The sequence below is a fragment of the Heterodontus francisci genome, chromosome 32 (assembly GCF_036365525.1).
Source record: "Heterodontus francisci isolate sHetFra1 chromosome 32, sHetFra1.hap1, whole genome shotgun sequence".
Classification (NCBI taxonomy): Eukaryota; Metazoa; Chordata; class Chondrichthyes; order Heterodontiformes; family Heterodontidae; genus Heterodontus; species Heterodontus francisci.
Window position 1 is genome coordinate 359,305 of NC_090402.1, and position 8,431 is coordinate 367,735.

General features: G+C 46.0%; 1 long non-coding RNA gene across 1 annotated transcript in view; it reads left to right on the forward strand.

Moving 5' to 3' along the window:
* Positions 1 to 6,087, forward strand: part of LOC137347396 (uncharacterized) — a 30,354-nt gene extending 24,267 nt beyond the window's left edge. The window contains exon 3 of the long non-coding RNA XR_010968953.1: positions 5,563 to 6,087. This is a non-coding gene — a long non-coding RNA (uncharacterized lncRNA). The remainder of the gene's footprint in view (positions 1 to 5,562) is intronic.
* Positions 6,088 to 8,431: the final 2,344 nt, after the last annotated feature.

Genomic DNA, 8,431 nt, shown 5'->3' on the forward strand with positions numbered 1-8,431 from the left:
TGAATGGCCCTCCCCACCATGGTGCTGTGGTCAGTTTGCTAATCCTCCCTGCAGTCCCTGCTCTCATCCACTCAAACTGCAAGAACTGCGAATCTGTTGGCCAATTGCAAGGGCTGAGGCTCCTCCAGTGCTACCTTCTGGATCCCCTTACCTGCCTCTCTTGCAGTCATACCCTCCTGTCCCAGAGAACAGACCAAATCTGAATTACCTAGCCTAAGGGATGTGACTGCTTCCTGCAACAAAGTGTCCAGTTAACTTTCCCCCTCCCTTATGCATCGCAGTATTCGAAGCTCGGACTCCAGCTCATCAACTCTGAGCCGAAGTTCCTCAAGCTGTAGACACTTACTGCAGATGTGGTCGCAGTGGATCACACTGGTGTCCACTAGCTCCCATATGCTACAATAATTATCTGTAGTTGTATCATTTGGTTTAACTAGTTAAGCTAAAAATTTAATGCAATATTTATATCTCCCCAGTACTAGTTAAACTACTGCCCCCATTTAAAGAGAAAAAAAACTTAAAACTCACCAACTGCTCACCTGCCCGTTCACTTAATTAATGTTTCCAGGCTTCAGCTCTCTCTCACTGTTGGCCTCCAGCTCCCTTTCTCAGACCACTCTTTTTTTTGTAAAAGGTCAGAACAGCACCTCCTCCCTCACTGCATCGAATTCCCACACTTTCCAAATTTCCAAGCTCACACACTGGGCTGAATTTTACCGACCGCTTGATGTCGCAGGTTGTGGCGGGGGGTGCCAGTAAAATTCTGAGGGGAGAGGCCGGCCTCAACCTGCGACGTCGAGAAGGGCCCGCCACCTATTACCGGCGGTGGGGGGACCTCGGTGCAGCCTCCCACCCCACCTCCGTCGCCTGATGGTGGGCCCTTCATATGCATATGCAAATTACATTAAATGAGATGCAAATAAATTTACCTGCAGGCAGCGGCCGTCACACGCCGATTTTACAGCCGCCATTCATGCTTCGCGCACCTTCGGAGCACCGAACAGAGTTCCAAGATGAGAACCTGGTGGAGAGGGAGGGAGGAATAAAATTTTCAGGGCTGAAGGGGTGAGGGAGCAGGGAAAACACTGTTTATTGGTCGTGTGAATGGTGGGAAGGGTTTAGAGGCCAAATGTTAGAAGATTAGGGGGAACGTTCAGGAAGAGAATAAAGTATTTTTTGACAATAAGTGCCACTTAAATGGCCATTGGGGGTTTGGGGAAGGGCCACCAAATCTTTATCAATTGTTAATAAAAAATCTCGAATTATGTACCTGTAAAACTTAAAATTAATTCTCAGGGCTTAAAGCCCTTTAAAAATGGTGCCAGCGCCTGAATGGTGGCACCAGACGCCATTGCTGGGGACGCGACAGCTGCCCTTACACGTCATCAGGGACAGCCGCTCTGTCCCCTCTATTTAAATAAGCTCCCACCGTAATATCGCATGGTCTCCTCGCTGGCACTTCCGTGTCGGAAGGCCGCCAAGTTGAAAGTGTGCTGCCGCAGAGCGCAGCGTGCGGTTAAAATTCAGCCCTCTGTCTTGAGTTGCCCTCAGTCAGAAGCTGCTACCTTCATGCCTACTTACAGCGTCACCTTAAGGAACACAGTGGTTCAAGGAGAAGACCCACAAGGACAATTGGGATGCACAATACATTCAGCCTTGCCCACATCACAAGAACAAACTGTTTTTAAAGTGTTGGCCCACTTGATTGCTGGCTTTAGAATACTGGCTTTGGGTTCTGATCTGAGTAAGAGGGCCTGGGAAATACTGGTCTTGAGGGCTGGCATAGGCCAAGTCCAGAAATTTTCACAAACATCTGCAAATGACCAAGATTATCCTGGAGTGCACAGTTACAATGAAATGGTAATAATGTAGTTTGGGAGACAAATGGAAAGCTAATGCACTTTCACACGGCAAATGTGCAGCATCTGCCCAAAGACTTCCTGTCAGCGGATTTGGATTCATCGGTGCATGGGTTGTAGTTCTGATGACGGTTAGTGGTACAGAGTTCAGGAGCAGTGCTTGAAGAGACCAAACCGAATCTTCTCAAAGAACAAAGAACAAAGAACAAAGAAAATTACAGCACAGGAACAGGCCCTTCGGCCCTCCAAGCCTGCGCCGATCCAGATCCTCTATCTAAACATGTCGCCTATTTTCTAAGGGTCTGTATCTCTTTGCTTCCTGCCCATTCATGTATCTGTCTAGATACATCTTAAAAGACGCTATCGTGCCCGCGTCTACCACCTCCGCTGGCAACGCGTTCCAGGCACCCACCACCCTCTGTGTAAAGAACTTTCCACGCATATCCCCCCTAAACTTTTCCCCTCTCACTTTGAACTCATGACCCCTAGTAATTGAATCCCCCACTCTGGGAAAAAACTTCTTGCTATCCACCCTGTCTATACCTCTCATGATTTTGTACACCTCAATCAGGTGCCCCCTCAACCTCCGTCTTTCTAATGAAAATAATCCTAATCTACTCAACCTCTCTTCATAGCTAGCGCCCTCCATACCAGGCAACATCCTGGTGAACCTCCTCTGCACCCTCTCCAAAGCATCTACATCCTTTTGGTAATGTGGCGACCAGAACTGTACGCAGTATTCCAAATGTGGCCGAACCAAAGTCTTATACAACTGTAACATGACCTGCCAACTCTTGTACTCAATACCCCGTCCGATGAAGGAAAGCATGCCGTATGCCTTCTTGACCACTCTATTGACCTGCGTTGCCACCTTCAGGGAACAGTGGACCTGAACACCCAAATCTCTCTGCACATCAATTTTCCCCAGGACTTTTCCATTCTCCTGGGGGTGTTTGAAAAACTTCGGCCGTTACATTATTTAAGGCCAAAATCTGTCACACCTGAGAAAAGATAAGGAAATGTATGTTGGTGACAGTACATTATTACTTTTGGTACGCGCTGTGACACTTCAAACTCGTACCGTGAGTAATAATGCACAGTGGCCGACACTTTCACCGCAGATTCTTCATCTCTGTGCAAAACTAGATAGAGGATTGTGGCTGTGTCTGAATGGGAATCACACTGTAGATTTTACCTTTGCAACAACCATGAGCTGTTTGTTACATTTAGCAAACAGACCTGAAAATACACAAGGAAAGAGAATGATTTCTGCATGATTATTAGAACTCACTTCCTCATTGGAGCAAGATTCTTCACTAAATAAATAACATGAGCGTGACAAAAATGGAGAATTTTATCTATTTTTCTTTGCTTTTGTGTTCATTTGTAATTGGTTCCTTTGCAAAATGAAAGGTGCACATTTATTATAAAAGCCAAGGTATGTTTTCAATGTACTCACAACAAAAACTTGTATTTATATCGCATCTTTAACATAGTAAAACATTCAAGGCTCTTCACAGTTGCATTATCAAACAAAATTTGCCACTAAGCCACAAGGGGAGATTGTGCCAGGTAACGAACATTTTGGTCAGGTTTTATGGAACATCTTAAAGGATGAGAGAGAGGCCGAAAGCTTTAGGGATGGAATCCCAGAGCTTAGGGCCTTGGCAGCTGAAAGCATGACTGCCAACGATAGAACAGTGGAAATCCAGGGTGCTCGAGAAGACTGAATTGGAGGAGCACAGAGATCTCAGAGGATTGTAGGGCTGGAAGAGGTGACGGAGATAGGGAGGGTCAAGGCCATGCAGAATTTGAAAGCAAGGATGAGAATTTTAAAATCAAGGCATTTGCTTAACCAGGAGCCAATGTAGGTCAGTGAGCACAGGGTTAATAGACAACCAGGATTCGATGAGAGTTGGGAAATGGGCAGCAGAGTTCCGGATGACCTTAAGTTTGTAGGGTGGTTCAAGGAGGCCAGGATTGTGTTGGAATAGTCAAGTCTAGAGGTAACACAGGTAATGGAGGCAGGTTTCAGCAGCAGATGAGCAGAGGCGGGGTCAGGCAATGGTCCAGTGGTGGAAATAGGCGGCCAATGGTTATGACACCAAGATTGTGAACAGTTTAGTTCATCCTCAGAGTGTTGCCAGGGAGTGGGATGGAGTCAGTGTCTAAAGAATGGAGCTTGTGGTTGGGACCAAAGACAACAGCTTCAGTCTTGCCAATAGTTAGAGCAAATTTCTACTTATCCAGTACTGGATGTCTGAAAAGCAATCTGACAATTTAGAGGCAGTGGAGGGGTTGAGACAGGTGGTGGTGAGGTAGAGCTGGGTGTCATCAGCGCATGTATGGAAATTGATGCTGTGTTTTCAGATGTAGGTGAGGGACAGCATGTAGATGGGAAATATGAGGGGATCAGGGATAGATCCTTGGGGGTCACTAGAGGTAACTGTGCAGGAATAGGAAGAGAAGCCATTGCAGGGGATTCTCCGGCTACAACTGATGCATAAGAATGGAACAAGACGAATGCAGTTCCACCTAGTTGGACAACAGTGGAGAGGCATTGAAGGAAGATGGTGTGATCAGCCATGTCAAAGACAGAAGACAGGTCGAGAAGGATGAGGAGGGATAATTTACCTTTGTCACAGTCACATTGGAAGTCATTTTTTAACTTTGATAAGAGCTGTTTTGGTCCTGTGGCGAGGCAGAAACCTGACTGGAGGGATTGAAACATGGAGTTCCGAGAAAAATCAGCAGGAGTTTGGGAGGCGACAACACGTTCAAGGACTTTGGAGAGGAAGGGAAGGTTCGAGATGGGACGGTAGTTTGCAAGGACCGAATTGTTATGGGGTTTTCTTTGTGGAGGGGGTGATGACGTAAAATTGAAGGAGAGGGGGAAGGAAGCTGAGAAAAGAGAATACTTAACAATATCAACCAACATGGGGACCATGAGGGGAGCTGGGTGGTCAGCAGTTTAGTGAGATAAGTTCAAGGGAGCAGGAGGTGGGTCTCACGGACAAGATGAGCTTGGAGAGGACATGGGGGAGATAGGAGAGAAACTACAGAATGGTTCATTTTCAAGGCTCGGACAGCAGGGGGATGGTTAGAGAAGTTTGGTCCAGTGGGGAGGGAAGCAGCAGTGGCAGTTGATCAGATGGTCTCAATTTTCGTGATAGTGTCATCCACGACGCTGTTTGAAAGTTAAGTATCATCGAAAGTGGGAAGTAAACAGACGCATTTTAAATAACATACACATTTGTTTTATCCATTTAATATTTGGATTTAGTCTCACATTTAGCCAGGTTTTTAGGTGGCTATAGATCAAGTGCACACCTAAGTAACAAAGATCCTTATCTATGGCAAAGCACAACGGTCACCAGCTTCATAAGACTGTAAATCTCTGAAAACACCATTTTCTTTGCACTTGGAGGAGGAGATGGGGGAGAGGAGTATAAGAAGACTGTTTGCAGTCGAGAAAAGAAGCTGGAAGTTATCTTTTCGTTCAAGGGTAATGCTGGAATAGTGAGCAGTTTTGGCAGAGGAGAGCAGGACCCGATAGTGTTTTATGTGATCCAGCCAGATCTGGCAGTGAATGTCTGACAACAGAACTCTGCAATGAATCAGTGCTCTTAATATGTTGTTTATTAACTGCAAAGTTACTGATGCTGATCTCTTATCCTAACCACCTCCTGTTGTCTATTTGCAGAGATTCCCATCTATGAAATCTACCAAACTGGCCACTGTTACCTTCTTTGTCTGGCTTGCAATTCATAATACTTTGTATCCCACCACAGGACAACCTGCTGAGAATTACCTAAAGAGGAAAATGGTAAGATAAAGGAGTGTGGCTTAAAAAATTCTTCAAAAATCTTGACTTCTAGGGCTGAATTATACGGCCCCCGAGCATCGGGGATCATGGCAGAGGGAGAAGCCGGAAAATACCTCCAGCAGAGGCCCGCCACGGGCCTCGATGCCGGGAAGGCCTGGCCCGATATTGCTGACGGTGGCGAGGCCTAGTGGTGGACCCCCGCTGCTCGGCGACAGGAGCCAAATTTACATATTTAAATAAATTTAACTTAATGAATTAATTACCTGCTTGCCTCCGCCTTCCATCCCACTCCGATATTGGTACCAGTGGCCAGCACTCACATGCCTTCAGATACCCACCCGGGAATCCTAGGCGGGACACTGGTGGGGAGGGGTGATCAGTTATGTTTTTCAGTGCCGAGAGGTGGGGGGAGTGGCATCAGAGTGATTTGATTGGTGTAGGTGATGGTGGGAAGGGGTAAAGATTAAAGTTTGTGAACTTTGCGGGGGAAAGGTTAGATGCACAAGTTAAATATTTTGTGGGGGGAGAGGGCAAGGAATTAAATCTATGGTTGTTGGGGGGGTGGTAGGAGAGGGACTAGATCACCTAATTAAATTTTTAAAACCCATTTCCCTTTAAAGATTGAAATATAATGATAGTGCCCGAAGTCCGGCGCAGTGGTTAGCACCGCAGCCTCACAGCTCCAGCGACCTGGGTACAATTCTGGATACTGCCTGTGCAGAGTTTGCAAGTTCTCCCTGTGACCACGTAGGTTTTCGCCGGGTGCTCTGGTTTCCTCCCACAGCCAAAGACTTGCAGGTTGATAGGTAAATTGGCCATTATAAATTGACCCTAGTATAGGTAGGTGGTAGGGGAATATAGGAACATGTGAGGATGTGGTAGGAATATGGGATTAGTGTCGGATTAGTATAAATGGGTGGTTGATAGTCAGCACAGACTTGGTGGGCCGAAGGGCCTGTTTCAGTGCTGTATCTCTAAATAAATAAGAAATAAAATCGTGTCAGTGCATGCGCAAAGGCTTCTGACGCCATTGCCAGGGACAGACCGCCCGCCCCCTCCACGACATTGGGGTGGGTGGTCCGCCCCGGCCATTTAAATGAGTCGCCGCGCTAAATATTGCAGCAGCTCTGCGATGTGCAGTCCGTACGGTCAGACTGCCATTTCTGAAGTTTCGACCCTAGTTATTTCAGTTCAGGCCTTGAAGGAGCTGGTGAATACCAAATTCACTCACAGACCCGTACAGGCACAATGGGTCAAATGGCCTAATTCTGTGGTGAGTCATTCTATGATCCTATGATAACCCTTTTCTCACCAAAGTATGTTCAAAGTTACAAGAAATTATTGAAATTTCACCACTTTGAGACAGATTTTATAAGTAAAACTGCTGAAGTTTATATTTCTATTTAAAGTTTCTGCTAATTTTGGAATTACCGACCGAACATTAACACTCTCCGCCTTCTCCTTCTCTAAGTCTCACCTTAAAATCCACCTGTTTGGTTTGGCATCTATTTATTTCTCTGTGAAGTGCCTTGAAACATTTTTTATGTTAAATGCAAACATTTGTTACACAGAAACATAGAAAATAGGAGCAGGAGTAGGTCATTCGGCCCTTCGAGCGTGCTCCGCCATTCATTATGATCATGGCTGATCATCCAACTCAGTAACCTGTTCCTGCTTTCCCCCATACCCTTTGATCCCTTTCGCCCCAACACCTATATCTAACTCCTTCTTGAAAACATACAATGTTTTGGTCTCAACTGCTTTCTGTGGTCGCGAATTCCACAGGCTCATCACTCTCTGGGTGAAGAAATTTCTCCTCATCTCAGTCCTGAAAGGTTTAACCTGTATCCTTAGACTATGACCCCTGGTTCTGGACTCTCCCACCATCAGGAACATCCTTCCTGCATCTACCCTGTCAAGTCCTGTTAGAATTTTAACAGTTTCTATGAGATCCCCCCTCACTCTTCTGAACTCCAGCGAATATAATCCTAAACGACTCAATCTCTCCTCATACTTCAGTCCCGTCATCCCAGGAATCAGTCTGATAAGCCTTTGCTGCACTCCCTCTATACCAAGAACATCCTTCCTCAGGTAAGGAGACCAAAACTGCACCCAATATTTCAGGTGTGGCCTCACCAAGGCCCTGTATAATTGCAGCAAGACATCCCTGCTCCTGTACTCAAATCCTCTCGCTATGAAGGCCAACATACCATTTGCCCTTTTTACCGCCTGTTGCACCTGCATGCTTACCTTCAGCGACTGGTGTACGAGAACACCCACATCTCGTTGCATATTCCCCTCACTCAGTTTATACCGTTCAGACAATAATCTGCCTTCCTGTTTTTGCTACCAAAGTGGATAATCTCACATTTATCCACATTATACTGCATCTTCCATGCATTTGCCCACTCACTCAACTTGTCCAAATCACCCTGAAGCTTCTCTGCATCCTCCTCACAACTCACCCTCCCACCCAGTTTTGTGTCATCTGCAAATTTGGAGATATTACATTTTGTTCCCTCATCTAAATCATTAATATATATTGTGAATAGCTGGGGACCTAGCACCAATCCCTGCGGTACCCCACTAGTCACTGCCTGCCATTCGAAAAAAGACCAATTTATTCCTGCTCTTTGCTTCCTGTCTGCCAACCAATTTTCTATCATCGCAATACACTACCCCCAATCCCATGCACTTGAATTTTACATGCTAATCTCTTATGTGGGACTTTGTCGAAAGCCTTCTG